Below are 24,436 nucleotides of genomic sequence, written 5' to 3'. Positions count from 1 at the left end.
AACTCCGAGATCATATCTGTGTTATGCGATGTTTATAGCGTACTTTGTTTTATGTTTTAAATTATCATGAATGGTTGTATTCTTGCATAAGTGTATGGTGGAAATTTAATGAATTCAAATTTAAGTGCCTAATATTATTCATCTAGATAAATGTTGTTATTTAAGTTCATAAAACATTGTGAATTATGATTATGGCAAAGTATTTAAAATATTGTAATTAAAGTTGTAGAAGGAAGTATTTTGATAAGGTTAATTAAACGTAGTAATAGTGGAGAGAATCTTGCTAGGTTACATCAATGAATTAACTTGTTATTAAGCATGCAAATTGACCAAATGAGTAGGGGAAAATAAAGATAGAATTAATGTTATAATTCCTAAGCTGGATTCTAAAGGATAAACACCATATAGATATTTACTTTTATCTTCTTAGATGAGCAGCGCCATGTTAATTAGATCCCGCTATATTGGATGAGTATATATATAGTTAATTATGTTGCAATTGTAACCAATAATCCTCACCAGATTTATTTTATAATTGGGTGAACTCAGATAGATATCCATATTTTAATCCGTATAAAAGGAATCCCTCATGATTGCTAAAATTGATCTAAAATGGGAAATAATTGATTTGTTGTTTATACATTAAATCTTAGTAAAAGTATCTCTCGCATATTAACTTCATTTAACAAAAAGAAAAAAAAAGAGCGATATGAAATCAGATAATTGTATTTTAATCCTAATAGAAGAACGTCATTATGATCTTATTATTCTAATCTTGAAATGATGATTGTCATCTAGTTAACGATACTCTAATTTAAAGGATGCTCTCGTGTGTCCTAATGCATATCCATCTTAATGAAATTAGTCCATTTATTTGCATTATTAAAACTTCAAATGAATTCCATGGCTACTCACATTATACCTTTCATAAAAGAACTTCAACTCATTAGTTGGCTATGCATGAAATCGAATGAAGGGATCTCACTCTACTAACTGTAGTTAATCCTTAAGGAATGAATTTTTTTTATTAACCATGCTTTTAAAATATAAGAAAGATATCAAATGTGGGTGAATATAATAAAATCAAATGAAGGAATCCTCGTTTTATTAATTGTAGTTTAACCCTAAATGAATGAATCTCATTAGGCATATTTTTAAACATTACAGGATGGAACCAATTGTGAATGGATACCACAAACCCAATGAATGGACTTCACTATATTAGACGCATGAACCTTTTTGGAGACCTCTTAATGTAATTATGAATTAAAGTGCATTGAATAAATAACCCCTCAATGGCCTCCTATCCACCCAAGGTAATTGAACGCTTCCTAAAGATATAAGATGTCAAACCATTGAACACATATATAATCAAGATCTATGCATTATCTCGTTATTAAGATATCCATTTTAATGGATCTATTGACGCAAGTTGAGTTAGGTGTAAGGTTATGTAATCGCGTTAAACCTCTTAGGATCATATAGCCTTCCGCTGTGTTATCTAGTTAGAGATAACTTTGAGATAACTTCAATCTATCTTAATATTGTAACGTTTCATTAACGCTCTTAATTATTATACAAAAAAAAAATATTTACACTCTAATTGAGTGTTTTTAACTTAAACCCTTAGGGGTTTCCTGGCGGGGCATTACATGCGGCCCACACTGTGGACGCAGGCCCTGCGGCCCACATTGTGGACGCAGGTCCCCTGCGGCCCACACTGTGGACGCAGGTCCTACGGCCCACATTATGGACGTAGGTTCCTGCAGCGCACAACGTGGTCACGGGGAGGACTGCGAACTTGCGAGGAAGGAGAAGAGGGGGGGGGGGGGGACAGGGATGGCGACGCAAGTTGAGCCTCGGCTCCTCCGCCCGCCAAACCCTAACACCAAAATACTTTTTTTTTTTTTGTTTATTTGTTTTTTTTTTGAATAATTTTTTTTATACAGTCTAGTTTCGCCTCAAACAAAATTTTATTTTATTTTATTTTAAAATCACAAAATAAAATTGCTAAACTTACAAAAATCCTCCATTAATCCATTTATGACAGGCACAACCATTTTTTTGCTCTTTTATTATTATTATTTTTTTTCCAGAATGTTTAAACCAAGAATGGGGAAGATTTTCTGCTTTCAAAATGTCCAAGAAACCATGAAAAACCTTGAATCCAAGAACAACCAAGCTATTCAAAAACTGAAGCTAAATTTTAAAGACATTCATGGGCATTGTCATTCATTTTTTTCTAGCATTTCATGCAGAGCATTTCATCACCAAAATCTTTTTTTTTTTATTCAACAATAAATAAAAGGGTAGATTGGAATCCTACCTCCAAACGCATTCCGAGAAGAGTTTTGATGAAGAGCTCCACCTGCAACTCAAAGCAAATCTCCCATTTTTTCCCAAAATTTTCCCATCTCCATTTTTTTCCAAAAAAAAGCTCTCAAGAAAGAACCCCCAAAAACATTTCAAAAACCTAGGTTAGATGAGAAACCCCTCTTTTTGACCTAATTTTCAATTTTGAATTTAGGCATTTATTTTTTTATTTTTTTTTTAAATAAAAGAAAATGAAAAATGGAAATCATTCCTTTCCATTATTCAATACTTCTTATTCGTTTTTCTTTTAAAATTAAAAAGCTTCCATTTCTTATTTAACTCTAATTTTAAATTTCTTCATATTACTTTAGCCAACACTTTATATTTTGAATTACTAACAAGGGTTAGGATATTTAAATTAATTTAAATTTCCAAAAATCGATCCTTTATACTAAATCAACTTTACAAGTAAAAAGGATAATTTTCTTTAAATAATAAATTTTACCCTTTTCTCTTCCAAAATGCGAATAAGATTAATTTATTTCTATTTCCCAAATGTCTTTAAATCTTTCCTTTCTAAAACGCATAACTCATTAAATTCGTTATTATTAAAATTAACTATTAAATTGACTCGCTATAACATAATAAAGCGACCTTTTTAATAAATGACTACTCTCATGAAATAAATCTATTTACTCTAATTTTCTCAACTAATAATGCGTAAATGAACACATTAATTCAAGTTAACTACTTTAAGCTTGCTACAATTATAATTAAAGCGATCTCTTTCAATTAATGATTAATCATATAAAAGAAGCTACCTATTTAAATTTCTAAATTACTAATGCGTACATCTACTCATTAAATTGAATTTAATACTTAGGATAACAAACTCCACTTACCCCACGCAAGGCACACAAATCGAGGAAGTCCACCAAATCACATGACATGCAACCCAATGCAAGGAAAGCCCCATGAATCCACCCACGATGCTCACCTGACCATGGCTAAGGCAAGACGAGAGTTTAATGACCCCCAAATCCGAATTCTAAGGATGGAGAAGGTTTACTCAAACCTGCAAACCCCGAAGGAGATGAACCTCGCCTTAGGCGGTGTCGTACCTACAATCTCCTGCACCCATGAATCACACAAGCATACATATACATATACATATTCAATGAAGGTGTTAGCTCAAGATTTATCACAAGGGTTAGGAAACAATTACATTTACACAAGAGTCGATGCAAAAGCACAATAATAAGTATGCAAAATTATTTATATTATCTAAACTACACATTGCATCACGGTTAACCTACCATTCAAGAATGCCACATAGGAAGTCAATCAAGGTCAAACGAGTTTTACAAGTCTGACTAGGGTAGGGGCATTACAATGTGTGTGAGAAGCTTTAGAGGTCCGACCTCCTGCGCCAACAACTAGAAGGATTTTGACAACTAGTACAAGTGGTTTTTAGTAAAGGCTTCCGGTCATGTGGCCATACATGTGGTACTTTTAGCTCTGTAAATACAAAAGGTTCCTAGCTTATAGAGGCTACGCTCCATAGGGTTTATGGGGAAACATAGTGTCGGTATGAACTTATCAGCACATGTTGTTTGGGACTATCGTCACAAACATGATTTATTTAGAGTGGATTGGAAGGGCACTATATTAGCCCATTTCCACTTTGGGTCATTCCCCTGTCACTGGCCCCCTCAAGGTAGCTCGAGAAGGCAGGCCTTCTAAAGGTTATACATAAAAGAAAGTAGGTCTAGTTTTTCTGATCACTATATGATGGTGAGAGAATACTTACCTACTACTTCATCAAGCATGTAAAGTGCAAGTTTATTTTAACCTTTTAAAGTCTATGTGCAACTATTTTAAAGAAGTCACTCAAAATTCAAGTTGCATGTTGTCAATTTATCCCCTTAGTTAAACTAAATGAGAAAGACATGATGTGTTACTTTTCAAAAAGAGAGCTCTTAATTAACTAGGTGAGGAAATGTATAAAATTTGCTTTAAACACAATCCTGCACATGCATGTCACTAGTTTGAAAAATTTAAGCTCTTGGATATTCGGTCCTGGAAGGAAATTCTGTCAGTTGCAAATAAAAGTGCTATTCTAACAAATGCGCTATCTTTCACCTCAAAAGTGCTAATCTACAAGGAAAATGTTAGGTCCCGAAGACAACTGAGAGGGGGGGGGTGAATCAGTTGTCTAATAAATTCAAACCAAAAACAACTTAACCAAACTTAATGCTTAATACCGGTAAACCAAACTTAATGTCGGTAGATAGTTTATCAGTTAATTGTAGTACCAGTAAAGATTAATGCATGAAACAGAAAGACAATAACATCCACAACATATAACACTAGTATTTTTACGTGGAAATCCTGTAAGGGGAAAAATCATGGTGGGAAACCTTACCCACAATCAGATGATACTACTACAAATAGTATGTGTATACAATAGGGGGTCTACACATGCAGAAAGGCCAAGTGCCTAGAGCTCATTGCCCAAACACAAATAGGAGTCACACTGACTACAATTGGATGGTTAAATCCAATAATGATTTACTGCTCAAAATAGCATCTTCATATGCTCGATTCAATACCGGTTCAATTCTGATATGTCTTCACAAAACCTTCCTTCTACCTTCAAATGATGTCTGCTTGTATAGCTCTGCTTATTCTTGCATATACCTTATTACAATCCTTTTCACATTCACCTTACTTACTACAACTTCGATCAAATAAGATCTTACATATATACCGAAGCCTAGGACCAAAATGTATAGGTCGGATTTACAAAAGATATTACAATAAAAATAATTTATAAGAAAAATAATAACCGATGCAATGTCCAATTCAACATGTTGGCTCAATGCGTTTACAATATTAATAAATCATCTCCACAGTGTGTCATCCTGATCTGGAATAGATAAGCTTGTCGGTGCTTATCCTGGACCTATTTTCCAGTAACAGCAAATATGCAAACATGAATATACCAATGAACAAATCTTCAAGACAAAGTGTCCAAACGATGTCTTCGACATAGCCAAGTATTTTCCATGTTATTCCAAGTGTCGGTGAACAATATATCCTGCCGATGAACAAGATACCGGTGACTGTGCATAAGTCACTTGCTTGTCAATTAACATTGCAAACTCAGTAGGCTGACCAAAGTTGATAAGTGTTGACATCAATGACAAAACCATATCAACATATCCAAAATACCAACAACCTCCCCCTTTGGCATTGATGGCAACACAAGATGGAAAAACCAACAAAGTGCCAAAACAGAAATGCCAAATACCAAAAACCAACAATCTCCCAAAAGAGATCATAACCAAAAACCCAAAATAACAATCTCTCCCCAAGGGATAAAGTCTCTCCCCCTAGGAGTAACATGTGTTTTTCCATATCAATCTCTCCCCCTTTGACATCAAATGCCAAAGTAATACAAAAACTAGGTTCAAATACAAAATACCAACTTATTCAGTATACCAACTACTCCCCCTGAGAAGTAGCTCATGTCATCAAAGCCAGAATAAAAGATTTATCTACTAGTTCTGCCAGTTGATGACAAACATCAACTGCCTAAGTTTCTATCGGTGGGGGTATGACCCCAAGCCGATCTCTAATATATTTAAAAGTCTCCTTAGGCAAAGGCTTAGTGAAAATATCTACAATCTACTCTTTAGTATTAACATAAACCAGTTTTACTTCTTTTGCTTCAACATTCTCTTTCAAAAAATTCAGTTTGATAGAGACATGTTTAGTTTTAGAATGTAGTATCAGATTCTTACATATATCAATTGTTGTTGTATTATCACAATAGATAGTTATAGGTTCTTTGCATTTCACCTATATGTCCTTTAACATTTGCTTAAGCCGTAATACCTGTGTACAGATAGTTGTTGCTGCAACATATTCTGATTTTGTTGTTGATAAAGATGTGCAACTTTGTTTCTTACTCAACCAAGAAATTAATCTGCTTCCAAGAAAAAATGCTCCGCCGGTGGTTCTTTTTCTGTCATCTACATCTCCTGCCCAATTTGCATATGTGTATGCACATAATTCAAAGTTTTCATCTCTAGGATACCATAGGCCAAGATTTGTAGTGCCTTGTAAATACCGGAAAATCCTTTTTACTGCCGATTCATGATTTTCTTTAGGATTACTCTGAAATCTTGAAACAATACATACTGCATTCATAATATCAGGTCTTGTTTGTGTCAAATATAGTAGACTTTGTATCATAGATTTGTACCTAGTCAGATTAATAGGTGTTGATTCATCCCTTAGTGATAATTTGTCATTTGTAGTCATAGGTGTGCTTACCGATTTAGAGTTTTCCATCCCAAATTTTTTTATTAACTCCTTCAAGTACTTAGATTGACTCAAGAATATACCTTTATCAGTCTGTGAAATCTGCAATCCTAAAAACAATTTTATCTCTCCAATCATAGACATTTCAAATTCTTGCTGCATTTCAATAGAAAAGTCTTTACATAATCCATCTTCTCCTCCAAAGATTATATCATCAATAAAAACTTTTATAACCAAAATGTCATCATTAGTCACTTTATAGTATAAGTTGTTGTCAGCATTACCTTTAGAAAAACCAATCTTCAAAAGATATTTATCCCATCTAGCATACCAAGCTCTTGTAGCTTGTTTCAACCCATACAAAGCTTTCCTTAACCTGCAAACCATATCTTTGTTATCTGTCAAAGATAATCCATCAAGTTGCTCAATGTAAACTTCTTCTTCAAGATCTCCATTTAGAAATGCACATTTAATATCCATTTGATATACTTTTTAGTTCTTGTGTGCCGCAAAAGCCAAGAATAATATGACTGCCTCAATTCTAGCTACCAATGCAAAGGTTTCATTGTAATCAATTCCTTCTTTCTATGAATATCCCTTACACACTAGTCTTGCTTTATTTTTGATTACCTTACCATCTTCATTAAGTTTGTTTCTGAATACCCATTTTGTTCCAATTACATTTTTGTCTTTAGGCCGGGGAACTAATGTCCATGTGTTATTCTTTTCAATTTGTTCTAATTCTTCTTCCATAGCTTTAATCCAGTATTTATCTTCACATGCCTCATTAATTGATGTTGGTTCAATTTGAGAAATAAGACATACCTCTTCATTTGTTAGTCTTCCTCTTTTCATAACTCCTTGATACTTGTTCCCAATTATTTGATCTTCAGAGTGGTTCAATCTTACATACCGAGGTGTCTTTGTTTGTTGTTGTTCTTCAGTTATAGTGGAATTTTCAGATGATACCGGTGTAATTGGATCTTCATTCTATACCGGTGTGTTCAATATAGGTTCATTTTTCAGTATCTTTGTTGCCGGTTCAGAGTCTATATACCTTGAAGTTCCTCTAAACTGTTCATCAATTTTCACATTTGTACTCTTAACAATTTTCTGCAATCTCTTGTTAAAACATCTATATGCTTTGCTCTTAGATGAATAACCAAGAAATATTCCTTCATCACTTCTAGGATCAAATTTTCCAATATACTCATCTCTTCTAATATAGCATTTACTTCCAAATATTCTGAAATATTTAAGAGTAGGAGTAATAACAAACCATAGTTCATGAGGGGTCTTACCAGTTTCACCTTTGATGTGAACTTTGTTGAATGTGTAGATTGTTGTGCTTACCGCCTCTCTCCAATATACATGTGGTAGATTTGCTTCAGATAACATACTTCTAGCTGCATCCAAGATGGTTCTATTTTTCCTTTCTACAACTCCATTCTGCTGGGGTGTTCGGGGTGTTGATAACTATCTTCTGATTCCATTTACTTCACAAAATGTATTAAATTCCTTAGATGTAAATTCACCTCCTTGATTGGATCTTAGAGATTTGATTTTCTTACCGGTTTCATTCTCTACCATTGCCTTGAATAGCTTGAATTTTTCAAGTGCTTCTAATTTTTCTTTGAGAAAAGTAACCCAACACATTCTAGAATAGTCATCAATGATTAGCATGAAATTATTGGCATAAGTGCAGAGTATGTTAACATGATGATATTGTATGTTGTCATTGATGTCAATATGATGAAGAGTGAACCGGTATATTGAAGTAAGAACTTGCAAGAGAATTGGTATATGTGAAAAAGTGAAGTGGTATGGCTATCCAAGTGAACCGATATGTTGAAATGTGAACCGGTATATGTGAAAAAGTGAAGCGGTATGTTTGTCCAAGTGAACGGTATGTTGGAATGTGAACTGGTATATGGAATGTTTTGTATTAAGGTTTCATATGGTATGACTACCAGTTGGTAGTCTCAGCTTCATGGTTTCTAGATTGAAGTGTTCTATGCCTATGTGATTCAACTGATGACATTATGTGATATGCTAGCATTGTAATGAAGAACAAATTGTGTTGCCACGTTAGCGTTGTACGCGTAAAGGATCTTGCATGAAGGAGATTGATCCTATCTACCTTAGGAATGTGCAAAGTCTCTGTAAACGGTGGAGAACGTGTGATGGGTTATCAGCCTCCAAGAAGCAGTGAAGAATGAACGTTGGAGAACATCTTGAGATCTGTTCACAACTGTTGTAATCAATGCAATATGATCAATGGTTAGGATTGAACCGACTGAATTGCTTAACCTAAATGTTTAGGGTTTAGGGTTTATGCTACCGACCTATCTATTTCCTATAAGATCAATGTTGTTTTGCATGTTGAGGTTGTTGGCAAATGTTGAGTGTGTCTAAGTGCAAAGATAAGTGATTCTTGCCAGACCAGATAAGAGAATAGATACCTGTAGAGTGTGAGTGCAGAAGGAAGGAACCAAAGTGGATCTGTATTGGCATTGAGTGCTGTTACTAGATCATTGTAATACCTATTGACCTCTAACCACTTCAACAATTGGAAAATCCCTTAACAGGGTAGCTTTAACTGGCTTGCTAGAAAATCCTTTAACAGGGTGACTCAAAATCATTGAGTTCTAAAAATCCTCTAACAAGGTTTAACCCTTAACCGGGTATTTTAGCCATCCCTTAACCGGGTGATCCCTAGTAGGACCAATTCCTAACAAAACCTATTGTAAAGTCTTTAACCAGACTATGCTCCTAACAGAGTGAACTTCAAAAGGGTTCAAAGAATAGCTTGTGGGTATTCATCCCCACTATGGTTTTTCCCAGTTGGGTTTCCACGTGAAAAATATGTGTGTTATGTGTGATGCTTTTCATGTGATTCTTTTTTATTCTCTGTTAAGTGGTAAAGCATGTTAAACCAGTAAGTCTTTACATTTCTGTTGTAGTATTACTAGTGTATGCATATGGGTGAAGTGGAAATAAGATGTTAGATTGTGTGGAAAGCTGAGTTACCGGTTTATGTCTTTCACTATGCTTAACCGGTAGTAATCTGGTTTAGATCGGTGTTATTGTTTTCCAGTCAAAGTGCAGGGTTCTCAGTCAAACCGGTTCAAGGAAAAGTGTTTTTATCAATACTGATTCACCCCCCCTCTCAGTACTGGTTTGGTACTAACTGTTCATCATTAATTCATCAAAAATATCTATCACCTTGTAAGCTTTTAGTTCTAGCTGGACCACATAAATTAGTATGAATTAAGTCAAGAGCATTATTGGATTTTTCTAGAATACTTTTAAAAGATGCTCTAACTTGTTTTCCAAATTGACATTCCTTACATACCGGATTGTGAGGTTTAACAATCTTAGGTAAGTCTCTAACTGCCTTAGTAGTACTGATTTTCACAATGCAATCAAAATTTACATGACAAAGTCTCTTATGCCATTGCCAACTTTCATCAATATGTGCAATCAAGCATGTCTTTTCATTGTTATTCAGATGAAAGATATTACCTCTAGTTTGATTACCTGTTGCAATTTCCCAACCAGTTCTGTTCATAATTTTGCATTTCTCATTCTTGAATTGTAACTGAAATCCTTTTTTAACTAATTGACCAACACTCAAAAGATTATGCTTTAAACCTTCAACATAGTAAACATTGCCAGTATTATGCTTACCATCAAGAGGTATAGTACCTTTTCTTTTGATCAAACAAGCTTTATCATCTCCAAATCTTACTAGACCTCCATTATATTCCTGAAAATCAAGAATTTACTTTTATCACCAATCATATGATGTGAACATCCTGAATCAATGATCCATTCATCCTTAGCTTCAATTTTAGCTACCAGGCCTGCTCTACCGGTTGAACTGTAGGTGCTGGTTGATCTTCTGTTATAGCAAAAAAGACTCATCCATTGTCTGTCGGATCCTCATCAGAATCATCAGTGACTCCTTCATCAGCAAGATAACAAGACTTGTCTTTATTCTTCTTAAATCTGTATCTCTGATATTCAGGGTTAGGCTTGTATGTTCTTCTAGCTTCTTCTTTCAATCTTACATGTCTATCAGGACATCTTGAAGCCATATGACAAATCTTATTATAGCTAAAACATTTAAAGGGTGCTTTACCTTCATACTTACTTCCAATTGGACCTTTAGGCATTTTCCTTGCAAATAGTGCTTCAAGTTCTTCATTTTCTCTCCTGCTTTCTTCAAGTTCTCTTGCATAAAAGGCTTTCCAATCAGACTTGTCCAATGACAATGATGCAGATGATGTTGATGCCTTAAAAGCTAAATCTGTCTTTATAGTAGCAACAAGACCAAATTCCTCAATTTCAAAAGCTGAAAGTTTTCCAATAATGTATCTCTAGTTACTGATGTATTAGGCATTGTTCTCAACTCATTTATAGCAGTAATTTTTATTTTGTATGCTAGTGGAAATCCTCTTAAAACTTTTGAAACAATTTCATCTTCACTTAAGGTTCCTCCACAATATTTAATACCCAAAACAATTTCATTTACTCTTTCCATAAAAGCAGAATTCCTTTCATCTTCTTCCATTTTTAGATTTTCATACCTGACTCGAAAGCTTTCAAGTTTTGCAATTTTGACTGTGGAATCTCCTTCATTCAATGTTTCCAAATGGTATCAAATAGCTTTAGTAGTAGATCTATCTAATAATCCCATGATTTATTGATCTGATAATGCACTCAAAAGTGTTTCTCTTGCTTTGCAATCATTTTCTTCATCTTTTCCTAAGGTTGGTGGATTAGGCTGACTGAGAGTAGGAGCAGTATAGCCATTCTTTGTAACTTCCCAGATGTCCCATCCAATGCAATTCAGATGTGTCTCCATCCTGATCTTCCATATGCCATAGTTGGTTCCATCAAGTTTAGGACTGTCCTTCCTGAAATAGTTAGAAGACATTGGATCTCCTCAAGCTGTTAAACTTTTGCAAAAAGAGGACTATGCTCTGATAGGAATTGTTAGGTCCCAGAGACAACTAAGAGGGGAGGGGGGTGAATTAGTTGTCTAATAAATTCAAACCAAAAACAACTTAACCAAACTTAATGCTTAATACCGGTAAACCAAACTTAATTTCGGTAGACAGTTTATCAGTTAATTGTAGTACCGGTGAAGATTAGTGCATGAAATAGAAAGACAATAACACCCACAACACAACACCAGTATTTGTACGTGGAAACCCTGTAAGGGGAAAAACCACGGTGGGAAACCTTACCCACAATCAGATGATACTACTGTAGATGGTATGTGTATACAATAGGGGGTCTGCACATGCAGAAAGACCAAGCGTCTAGAGCTCACTGCCTAAACACAAATAGGAGTCACACTGACTACAATTGGATGGTTAAATACAATAATGATGTACTCCTCAAAATATCATCTTCATATGCTGGATTCAGTACGGTTCAATTCTGATATGTCTTCACAAAACCTTCCTTCTACCTTCAAATGATATCTACATGTATAGATATGCTTATTCTCGCATATACCTTATTACAGTCCTTTTCACATTCACCTTACTTACTACTACTTTGATCAAATAAGATCTTACATATATACCGAAACCTAGGACCAAAATGTATAGGTCGGCTTTACAAAAGATATTACAATAAAAATAATTTATAAGAAAAATAATAACCAACGCAATATCCGATTCAACATGTTGGCTTAATGCATTTACAACATTAATAAATCATCTCCATAGTGTGTCATGCTGATCTGGAATAGATAAGCCTGGCGATGCTTATCCTGGACCTAGTTTCCGGTAACAACAAATATGCAAACATGAATATACCAATGAACAAATATTCAAGACAAAGTATCCAAATGATGTCTTCGACATAGCCAAGTATTTTCCATGTCATTCCAAGTGCCGGTGAACAATATATCCTATCGGTGAACAAGATATCGGTGACTGTGCATAAGTCACTTGCTTGTCGGTTAACATTGCCAATTCAGTAGGCTGACTAGAATTGATAAGTGTTGACATCAATGACAAAACCATATCAACATATCCAAAATACCAACAGCAAAAGTGCTAACCTACACCACAAAAGCGCTGCTCTGTGGACTAAGAAGTGAGAATTCTCTAACAAAAGCATTAACCAAACTGACAAATGCACTAACCTATCGGACAAAAACGTTAACCTAAAGGACAAAAGTGCTAACGTGAAGATTAAATGCATGGATTCTTGGACAAAAGCGCTAACCTACATGACATATGCGCTAACTTGAAGGAAAAATGTGCTAACCTATCAAACAAAAGCGCTGCCAGAATTCACACATGCGTGAATCTGCATTACAAATGCATTAAATTTGCTTTTGTGAGAATACTAAAAGTATATGTGAGGTCTTTTAGCCCCACGGTGGGCGCAAAAATGTGTCAACTTAAATTTCATCATCAAAATACTACCTACAACATGTTAGTTTCAGAAGATACAAAGGAAATGCTATAGGAAATCCAAACTCAACTAATGAAACTACATGAAATACATATTAAAATAAAAAATTATTTTTACCTTCATGATTTATGTCTCATTGTGTTCTAACTCCACTATTCCTAGTTGCAGATGGTGTGCTCTCAGACAAGCACTGATAGCTTCCAAGATGGCATATGAAGAATGGACTGATAACTAATAGTTAACTGATACTATGATATGCAATGCTAAATGACTATGCTAAAATGATTATGCTAAATGATTATGCTATTTGCTTCAAGATTAAAAACTCACAGATGCATAAGTTTTCACAAATGATTAGCTTTGAAAACTCACTTGAAGTCTAACTCTTTCTCAACTCAAACTCTTGATTTTATATTCTTTGAGAGGATAAGATGATGTGGCTCAGATCAACGGTCATGATCAGATCTATAGATTTGGATGGTTGTGAGCAAAGGTGAAGGTTGAGAGAAAGGGGGAAGGAGAAGACAAGTGTCACTCATCTCACCTTGACTGGGTTGCTGACTGATGGAATCTGGGGATTGTTGGAGAAAATTTAGGCATGAGAGGATGAGTGGACTCAAGTCCTCCTAAGATGTAGGGATGTTGGAGAGAATATAGAAGAAGGTTATGAAATATGTGTACGTACACAATATTTCATTAAATTTGGAGGTTGAAGATAAATGATGAATTAATATTTAAGAAATATTAACTTCCTTAGCCACATGATGGATGAGTTGGCAAAGGGAAGATGAAGTGGAGATGGAAGGTGAGTTGGATAAGAGATTAAATAATTTAAGAAATCATTTAATATTTGAGACTATAGGATAGGAGAATAATCATTAAATATTAGATATTTAATTATTTAGAGGAATAGGATAGATGAATTAATTAATAAAATATTCCAATTAAATTAATTAATAGAAAGACACGAAATGAATTAAAATAATTAATCTTTTCAAATTAACTATTTAATAGAAGAATAATTATTAAATAAATATAAAATATTTATTTAATCGCTCATAGCCATTTTTATGTGTATACAGTTATTATGCAGTTTTTCTCTGGAGTCATTGAAGATATTGTGCTTTGAGATTATTGCATCTTAGTTTAGCTTTTTGCATATTTAGTTTAATCATTATTGCTTTCATTCATCTATCTTACTATTCATTCATCTAGCTTAATCTTGCTTATCTAGCTTATTCTTGCATACATTTAGCTTAATCTTGTGCTTATATAGATTAAATCCTTCATCTTAGTGTAGTCTAGTCACTAGTATTGCTTAGACAAATCTGAGAGCAAGTCTATACTTGCATATTTTAGAAGGAAATAGGTCGATTTGTTATGGTTTTTATATTCATGATTATATCTATCTAAGCATGCATGCAATGACTTAATTGAACTGTTGTGTTTTACATCTTACAGATACTTATCCACTTTTCACACACACATTGACATCAATGACAACACTTAACCAAATCCAACATATTGCCAATAGGATGAATGCTCAATAGATCCAATGTGAATTCTAATAAGAAGAGGGTTGAATGTTGATTGAGGTCCTATTTCCAATTGTGTTTGAGCTAAATTATGTTTGAATTATGTTTTGAACTGAAAGCAATAAATCTATAACAACAATGAGAAATAGAAATGAAACGATGAAAACAAAGTGTTGCAAAATTCAAACAAAGCTATAAGCTAAGATCTAAGTAAGAGAAGAGGATCACAGCTTGTACTCAAAAGTTCAGGAAAAATTATTGAGACCAAGGTGATGGGTGCCCTGGTCCTCCCCCATCACTCTGGTCCCTCTACAATGCCTTGGTCCTGAGGTGTCTCCAAAACTTCTGCAAAAGTCAGTTCACTTTGTCTCGGTCTCCTCTGTCCTTTCCCACCTACACGACTCCTAAATTTTCCACCTACACACAAAAAGAAGGGAAATTGTATTGTAGATAGGGATTTGCCTAGGTCAAACCCTAGGTTTGGAATCATCCCTAATTAAAATAAAAAAATAAATTGAATTGAAATGTAATGGATAATCTTGCCTTTTGAGGGCAAGAGATTGAAATGCTTAAATGTAGATGATTATACCTTCAATAGGCAATGCAATTCTCTCAGGATAAGTCCTTCATGTGTTGATGCAATAACATTATAAATCATACAAAATCCATCATAAAATCATAATTGAAACATAAGTTCTAATTGATTAAAAAACAAGTTTTAAGGACCTGAAACATAAGTTGAAGATGCCTTTCAATGTAGTTTTCTGCTCCTTGAATCATATTTTCTCTTGAATTGATGATAATTCTTGCATATGATATGATTGTTATATGTGTGTTGAAAAATGAATTGAGAGAGGTGCCTAATATAGGGATTTCATGATTAAAATCACCATAAGGCTGACTTAGAATTGATATATTTTTTCACAAATTAGGATTTAAACATTATAATACCACCAAAACATGATCCCAATATTTGGGGAGAAAAACTCAAAACCAGAGTGTCATGCTCTGGTCTTGCTGACTTTTTTTCCAAATTTTTAGGGATACAAGATATCATGATTATAAGGTCAATCCTAGCTCAGTGTGACAATTCAAGGTGTTTAGATATGAAAAATTGGGGCTTGAAGGTTTAAATAGGACCCTATTGGGACTTAATTAATTAATTAATTAAAAGGATAAAATAAAAAGAGGCACACTTAGGGTTAAGGGCCCAATTTTATGATATTTTAAGTGATAAGAGGGGACTTTAGATTTAATTAAACTAATAATTAAATTCTTAAAGAAATTTTTAGAATGTAGAATGCAACACACTAAGGCAAGTTCTAATCTAAGCGTGAAATTGGACAACCCTAATTAAGGGTGTACAATTTACGACACTACATTTAGCTCTCACTTTATTGGAGTATGAGCTTATGATCACACTCTTGGTAAAGTAGAAATATGAGAGATAGAGAATCTAAGAGAAAGACAGACTAGCGATAGGATAATATCGAGGGATGATCAAGCCCCCAAGCATGGATCCTATCAATCCATACAAGTGACCTTCAAGTATAATCAAGAGAAAACAACATTAACACAAAGCTCCAAGTCAACTAGTTGAGGAGACCCCAATAATCAAAATGTCTCAACCATTAAAATCATTTTTGGCATGTTATTGCAAGAGCACAAGTGGACTTATAGAAAGAACAAGGATGTACACCAATTGAAAGCACAATAAACCATGATCCAACGCTAGAAAATGTGTGTTATTCTACGGGTTCATGGGAGATAAAGAAGAGACATGAATTCCATGGGCTATCAAGGTGCATCATGTTGGAATCAAGGAACACTGAGAGGGGGGGTGAATCAATGTTTTGCAATTTTTAACATTCTTAATATGTTCTTTCAACCACTTAATACAAATGAAGAAAATTAAAGTGCAAAAGCACAAAGAAAAGATCAACAACACCATAACACCAAGATTTTTATGTGGAAACATGGTTAAGGGAAAAACCACAATGAGATTCAAACACACAATATTAATATACTCTGTTAGAAGTATAAAAATATTACATAAGGGGAATGCACATGTATTTAGGAACATTGCCTAGAGCTCACTACTCTGTTACAAGAAACCTAGAAGGGCTACAACCCTTAGGGAAGGCTCACTGCCTTACAAGAAGTCTCTCTGACTTACAAAATCTTGCATATAATAATTGGAATTTTTGAACTGATAAACAACATATACAAATGCCAAAATAGTTCCAGTTAAGCACAATATACTCTATTATGCAATACTACTCTATTCTGGTATTTTGTTGTATTCTAGAGCACAAATCCTTCAACTGCGTACTTGAAATTATGCATAATTTCTCATACACACATCAAACCTAACCATCAATCTCTGAAATGAACATATGGATCAACCTAATATATTCACATCAACAATTTAGGTCTTAACCATGTCGACCCAAAAACCGCATAACACACAAATGAAATGTGTTACCCAAGTTGTCTTAATTCGATCCAAAACAACCAAGTGTACCAAAATAAATTTTCTACACACTTCCCACATGTTGGCTCAACATCCTCAAACACACAAAAAACCACCAAAATCACATTGCACAATCCACACAATGAATCTTCACACGTTATCGTTGATGAACATTGTGGTACTAGAAAACCTGTCTACCAGATCTTCCACTTTACACAAGACATATCATTGGAGGCCATAAATATAGAATAAGGTATATTAAATGACCAAAATGCATCTCTTAGATCCACAAAACTAAATAATCAACACAAATGATACATGAATCAAAACAATGTACACTTTATTAGATAACTTGTTCTTCTCACCGGACCTCGTCGGACCTCAATCTTCCAGTATAAATGAATTATGACTTTCGTAGGAATATCTGACTCAAGTTGCCATTAATGACAACATCTAATCATCAATGCAGTGTCTCTTTCCAACAATCTCCCCCTTTGGCACTGATGGCAACACTTAGTAAAAAATGACTATGTGTAAAACCATAATATATACACTACAAACCAGAATATATACACTACAACAATAATCTGACTGTCAGACTTCCCAAAGATCAATAACCCCCCATAAGATCAACATTTTTCACTCTTATACACTCTCCCTTTGACATCAATGGAAAAGGTAGAATTCTAGAAATAAAAAATTGAAGCCAAAAATGCTATATACATATGTACATACCGACTTAACTCGCAAAAAATTGAAGATGTAGGCATATGAATTCTTCAATGTGTCCAGATGGTTATCCCAATCCTTCTAAAGATTCTCCAACATGATTATGAATCTACTAAACAAATAGGCTTGTGCCTTTGCTATTTTTACATCTTCTGGATCACTGTTGGCCAGAGCATCTTGAGTATCCTTGAGATCACTCAACATAATGTCCATCTTAGGAGTAATGAGGCTCCTAATTTCTCCAACTCTGCCAATTATTCTCTCCTGGTTATGATTTAGATATCTAATTTTCTCAAGTAATAATATTACCTGATTTTCATGACTACTCAATGATATTGATAGGGATTCAACTGATTGAGATATGTGTTCAAGCTCATTTTCATGTACCTTAGACTTCTTTTAAATGTATATAGTGAACTTGGTCAGAGATTAACATGATTTGTATAAGTTCTCACCTTCAAATATTGCATCCTTCATGCTCTTTACATAGGCATCTAAAGTAACTGTGTTTAGTGATCATCCTTTTCAAATTCTAGAGCCTTTTTACATTAAATTCATTTTGGACTTTCTCCTTAGTAGACTTTTTAGAAGATTCAAGATGTATAATTACATAATTAATCAAAATCTTCAATTGCCGAGAAGGAGTATCTGAAGTATCATTTTGAAATGCGAGCATTAATTTCTCAAAAACACCAACTACCAAGGTTAACAACATACTATTCTATGCATGAGATTTCAAAAGATCCTCACTAGATTTTGCCTGTGCAAATGATGCAAGTTGAATATTTTGAATTGGAGACAAAGAAGAAAGGTTAATTGGACCATGAGCAAACTCTGGATCATCAATGACATGTTTTCCATTCACTGCCTTTGAAGCATCTTTTGCCTCAAATTTGACTTCAACTTTAACCTCCATCTTTTCTTTTTAGGAACCTGAGAATTAGCAGCATCAACTGGAGGATTGTCAACCTTGTCCCTTCCAACATTTGCTTTTTCTTCTTCATCTGTACCTTTTTTATCATTATTTTCTACAACATCATTAACCCTAACATCACCCAGATCATCAACATATACTTCCGGAATAGAAGTATTATCATGTGTCTTCACTTTCGGATTGTCTTGTGATGGTATGCTCTATTCTCCCAGATGAGGTTCTTCTTGCCCTTTAACTTGATTAACTTTATATTGATTATCTAACAAAACTTTTGTCAAAATATTCTTTATTTCCTTTGCAACTTCATCAATCTTCCCTAACATGATTTTATTTACTCTATGCTTACATCAGAACTCATTCTTTACTAATTTAAGTAATCTATCTATCTCCTCCTTAGAAATGAATGAACATAAGTTGACTAATATATATTCTTTCAAGTCCTCATCTTTCTTATTTGTTGTTTGTCTCCTATCATCCAAAATGTCATATAGGCTTTTCGGTATGACAATCATTAATTCAGTCAGAGCTTTACTATATATATTTAGGTACTCTATTGTAGCTTTCCCTAATTTTCTTTTGTCGAATTCATCAAAATTGTCATACCATTTTGCTAATGGCTTCAGGTTACCAATCTTAACAACTTCATTAACAATTTGTTATAATGTTATAGGAGGTATAGTAGTGAATTTACCTTGTTTCGGTGCTTCATCAAATTCGGATGTCTTAGATTTCTTACCAGATCTTGTCCTACCAGAAGGCTTCTCCTTTGTGATCTTGGTGACTTTTGGAGCTTTGGCCTTCACCTCCTTTGCTGCTTCATTAGAATAAGTCTCTTTTTCATCCACAATCACAAATCTAACTATCTTCCTCTTCTTCTCACCACCACCGGATGACTCGATTGAATATTTTAGCTTGCTTTCTGACTTTATAAGACCAGAGGAGGGAGTTGTGCCTCCGGATTGCCTTGGCTTAGGCTTTGATACTTTTGGTTTAGATTCCTTCTTCACAATCTACTCCTCAGAGAGAATCTTCTCCTCTCTAGCTTTCCAAACCACTTTCTTGGTTATCCCCATACTTTTTGCAAGAGCCTCAACCTCTTTCCGGACCTTTTTATAGATCATCGATTTCTTGAACTGCTGATGAAGTTTAAAACTCTTCTCCTTGTATGTTCTGAACCTTTCCTCATTGGGGTCCATTGGTTTACTCAAAATATGTTGTGCATACAGTTCTAGAATTTGTACTTTGACCTCATATCCCATTGGCATAATCCATACCATTTGGGGCTCTACAGCTTCCATCAAACACTGATCTATATCTACCATAAAGTAGATGGTGTCCTAATATTTTTCTACAATAGAATTAGGGATTCTTTCCCTCATGCATTTCCTTTTGGAAGTTTTTTAAATAACCCCATAGATTCTTATTATGGACCTTAGAGTTGCTGAAATTGTAAAGGTACTCCCGGATCTAAACTCTTACTATGTCGACTTGAATTTCATCATCATAATACTACCTGCAACATGTTAATTTCACAAAATACAAAGGAAATGCTATAGAAAATGCAAACTCAACCAATGGAACTACATGAAATATATATAAAATAAAAATAATATTATTACCTTCGTGATTTAAGTCTCATTGTGTCCTAACTCCATTGTTCCTGGTTGTAGATGGTGTGCTCTCAGACAAGCACTGATAGCTTCCAAGATGGCATATGAAAAATGGACTGATAATTGATAGTTAATTGATACTATGATATGCAATGCTAAATGATTATGCTATTTTCTTCAAGATTAAAACTCATGGATGCATAGGTTTTCACAAATGATAAGCTTCAAAACTCACTTGAAGACTAACTCTTTGTCAACTCAAACTCCTAATTTTATAGACTTTGAGAGGATAAGATGATGTGGCCTAGATCAATGGTCATGATTAGATTTGCAGATTTATATGGTTGTGAGCAAAGGTGAAGGTTGAGAGAAAGGGGGAAGGAGAAGACAAGTTTCACTCATCTCACCTTGATTGGGTTGCTAACTGAGAGAATCTAGGGATGGTTGGAGAAGATTTAGGCATGAGAGGACAAGTGGACTCAAGTCCTTCCTAATATGTAGGGATGTTGGAGGGAATATCGAAGAAAATTTAAGAAATATGTGTACGTACACAATATTTCATTAAATTTGGAGGTTGGAGATAAATGATGAATTAATATTTAAGAAATATTAATATCTTTAGTCACATGCTTGATGAGTTGGCAAAGGGAAGATGATGTGGAGATGGAAGAATGAGTTGGAAAAGGGATTAAATAATTTATAAATTATTTAATATTTGAGACTATAGGATAGAAGAATAATCATTAGATATTAGATATTCAAATGATGGAAGGAATAATTAAATATTAGATATTTAATTATTTTAGAGGAATATGATAGATGAATTAATTAATAAAATATCAATTAAACTAATTAATAGAAAGACACGAAATTAATTAAATAAATTAATCTTTTCAAATTAACTATTTAATAGAAGAATAAATATTAAATAAATATAAAATATTTATTTAATTGCTCATAGCCTTTTTTATGTGTATACATTTTGCCCCTCTTTGAAATGATGTCGAGACAACGTTGTTTCAAAGACTAAATCAAGTCTTGATAGTGTGCCTAATGAAGATTGAAAATCCTGATTGTGTGCCCCCTCAAGAGATTGATCGTGATTTTGTTGAAAATTTTGGATAAGCGATTGATCTCATGATAATTGAAAAGGTTCATCAATTAAATTCATTTGTGAAAAATAAATAAAATTGCCCCATTGAAAAACATTAATTACCCTTCCGAATAGTAAATATAAAATTAACCAAATTTAATTTTAATTTCATTTGCATCCTTGTTAGCTTGTGAAGAAATTTTCTTGGTGAGGTGGCAAAATGGTGATCCCATTGTAGAACCATCTATTTGAGCACATTTGACAATATCAACAACATCCTAAGTATGGATATCCGATATGTATCTTATCCTGAGCTTTTTGCAACTTGTCGGATAATTTTGCATGTTTGTTTAGAGCATTTTTAGTTATTTTGAATTTTTTTGATTTTCGGCAATAATGGTTAGCATTTTTGTTTTTTTTGTTAGCACTTTTGCATATAAAGTTAGTGCATTTGATAAGTTTAGCGCATATGTTCATTTTGTTAATGCATGTGTGATTTATGTTAGCGCTTTTGCTTGGTCAACACTTTTTCTTTTAGTGTTTGTGTGTTTGATGTTTAAGACAATGCTTTTGATTGTTTCACGCATATGCTCGAAGGTTTAGTGCTTTTGTGAAAAAGGTTCATACATATGTTTAGTTCAGCGCCTATGTTCAATAGAATAACGCTTTTGTTAGAAAGATTAGCGCTTTTGTTTTAGATGAATGTGTTTGATGTTGTTCATGTTATAATTCACTTTGATGATTAGAGTTAGGCATTTGGATGCGCAATTGTGATGAATAAGTACTTGATTGTGTGATTTGATAATGTTGATTGATAGGATAAATGATTGATTGATTTGATTGGATTGGATAGATTATCTCTAAGAAACTGATTTAGTTTCTGATGAAGAGCATAGCAGAGTTTGATTGTGTAATGCCCCGCCAGGAAACCCCAAAGAGTTAAAGCTAAAACACACTCAAGGAGTGCAATATATTTTTTTATTTTTTATTTTTATAATAAGGCACAACACTAAGATACATTGGAGTTATCTAAAGCTTCAATAACATAGTGGAAGACCTAAACAAATCTAAAGGGTTTCCCAACGTGATTACGTAACTTAACACCTAACTCAATTCGCGACATTAGATCCAATTAAGCAGGTTATCTTAACTACATATTATTATTTAAAACATGGATATAATTTGTTCAGTAAATTAACATTATAGATAGTAGGACGCACTCATTCATTATGGTTGAAGATGATTCTAACGTGAGGATATTTACCCATAGAAGTTAAAACATAGGTAACATATGAATTCATCCCTTAAGGTTAAAATATAGTTAACTTGATGAGTCCATCCATTTTAGATACCAAAATAGCTAATATGATGAAGTTCGTTTATTAAGGTTAAAATGTAAATAACCCATTGAGTTCATCCATTATAGTTAAAATATAGCTAATAAGATGAAGTTCATCCATTTTAGATACCAAAATAGCTAATATGATGAAGTTCATTTATTAAGGTTACACTATAGATAACCAATTGAGTTCATCCATTATAGTTAAAATATAGCTAATAAGATGAAGTTCATTTATTAAGGTTAAAATGTAGATAACCAATTGAGTTCATCCATTATAGTTAAAATATAGCTAATAAGATGAAGTTCATTTATTAAGATTAAAATGTAGATAACCAAATGAAGTTCATCCAATAACTTTTAAACCATTCATTACGTTCAATTTTACATTAAACACATGCCATGCACTTTGTTCCAAAATGCACTTGAATCTTATCATAACTAGTGAGATCCTTTCAAGCATACTTATTCTCATTAATGATAATTGAATTCATTCTTTCATGATCCAATTTACTGCATTTAAGAGATGACTGCATACATGTATTTATGATAAATCTCATCTAATCCACTTATACATTCTATCAAAATGCCATCCATACATGCTAACACTAAACATGAAACAAAAGAACAAAAGCATCACATAACACCAAATTGATATCGGAGTTCACCCCTAAAGGGCTACATCTTTGGGTCTGCTCAACTGCAAGACCCCTCTGATCATTTAAATAAGTTAAGGATACATAAGTTTCACATCATTACAATCCTGCCATTCAGGCAAACATAACCAATATACAAATGACCACTTCGGTCAATACAAACATAAATGATTGCTACATAGAAATGGATCCAACTGAACATATAAAAAGCAATTACAAAAGTCCACTGCCTAATGGTACTCTAACTAGAGACCTAACCAACTATGGTCAACCACAAATCAACACACTACTCCTGCATAAAAGACCAAACCAGTTATAACACCATCACAAGGCAATAGTCCAACTAGAGACCGAAGACATAACAGGTACCCCAAATCAAACAAATGATAGGGTCCAAACAAGCATATCAAGGCCTTGCCATTACTTTATCAAAAGCGAATACAAAAGTTAAACTTGCAAATGCAAGAATCAGAAATGACCATCTACTTCCATATTGTTTAAACGTTAAATTTGATCCAGTTTTCTAATAGATCTAAGTTGTTTTCTATCTGTCTACTTTGTTTAAAAACATGACATTTATGGTTTAATAACTCACTATATTTTATTAACATCATACAATAACATAATTACGTTATTATGAGTTTCCAAACAACAATCACAGGAATGTAATTAAATAAACATTGATCAACTAAAAATATGATATGCATTTTCAAATACAACATCATTTCCATTTTTGATAAAAAATGATAATCAAATCTCATCTCTTGCACACACATATAGACTTTCCAAAAATGAAAATATAAATTTTAAAAGAAATAAAGTCGATGATCATTTCCCCAAATAAATTGATACCTCCTTGTATACATATAGGAAAAATAGCAATTAAGTATTAATTAACATATATATATGATGAATACTAAGATGGGGGGGTGAATTAGTATGCCAAGAATCTTTGCACTAAAACACTTACACAATCTAAAGATA

Source organism: Cryptomeria japonica, chromosome 9, assembly GCF_030272615.1.
Source record: "Cryptomeria japonica chromosome 9, Sugi_1.0, whole genome shotgun sequence".
NCBI classification, from domain to species: domain Eukaryota; kingdom Viridiplantae; phylum Streptophyta; class Pinopsida; order Cupressales; family Cupressaceae; genus Cryptomeria; species Cryptomeria japonica.
This window is presented reverse-complemented; position numbering follows the sequence as displayed.